Genomic DNA, 1,280 nt, shown 5'->3' on the forward strand with positions numbered 1-1,280 from the left:
CTATGTTCATATTTTTATATATAATATTTTCTTATTTCCACTTTTAGCCTATTTTTTACTCTAAATTATATTTTAATCATATTTGGTGCATCATACATTATTCAGGCCATCATACATTATTCAGACCTAAAACTTGAGTTTATGACACTTTTAGGCTCTTTTATAAAATTATAATTTAACCCCAAGAGTTTAATCATATTCGGCCATCATCTGCATCATATATATCCATCCAAAAATTTATATTAAACACTTGTAACACATATCAAGGGCTCATTCATCATTCAATCATCAACATAAACATTCATAATCATCAATCATCATCAAAACATCAATAGAGGTATATTAATAATATGTGGTATTCTAACTATCCTAACTTTTACCTTTCTTGTTAATCCTTCTAAGTTACTTTCCTAGTCTTTATGATCACCAAAAATATCCTAAATAAAAATCAGCACAACTTTTAATCATATGAAGGCCTTATAACAAAATGGTATCATAGAAAAAAAGGAAAGATTTTTCACTCTTTTTGAGTTTAAAATTTGATATTCTTCTTACTCCTTCAGAAGTTTAGAGAGATGTCTTTTTTTTATACACGAAAAGAAACAAACATGATTCTTTCATGGAGTGATATATATAACCGAATTCATGAAGAGAAGAAAGGAGAAATTTCTCTTAACTACTTGAGAATTTTGGTATGGAGATGAAGAAGATGAGAGGAGTTGTATGATCAAGTTGGTTTCTTGAAAAAGGGGTCTTAGTCTTATGAACATTGGAGATGAAATTGTATGAACATAAAGCTCACTAACTTCTGTTTTCCTCTTTTGTAAATTCGGCCAACTCTCTTTTTTTTTCTTTTTCTTTCTTTTCTTTTTTCTATCTTAGCTAACTTAGTGTTATTTTGTGACAATGACTTAAAAATATGATGGTAAAAAGAAGCTAGAGCAACGTTGGGTAAAAGAAGAGATAAGGATGATTATTTTAATTTTTTTTCTTTTTTTTTTTATTTAACATTAACTTAACTTTCTTGATGAACAAGCATATGGATTTCAACATGTGATGGATAAAAAGGTAGAGGAGGTGGCTAAAGTTTAGAGAAGAAATTTGTTGAAATTTGAGTTTCATTTGGTGTTAATTTCATAAGTAATTTTATTTTTAAGTTAGTTCATCACATGGTGAATTTATTTGTGGTGGATAAGAACTGATAAAAGAAATGAATATATAAGTGGAGAATTGAATGGCTAAGATTAAGTCTTGGAGGATAATTATCAAAAATAGTAATT

Source organism: Arachis ipaensis, chromosome B05, assembly GCF_000816755.2.
Source record: "Arachis ipaensis cultivar K30076 chromosome B05, Araip1.1, whole genome shotgun sequence".
Taxonomy (NCBI): domain Eukaryota; kingdom Viridiplantae; phylum Streptophyta; class Magnoliopsida; order Fabales; family Fabaceae; genus Arachis; species Arachis ipaensis.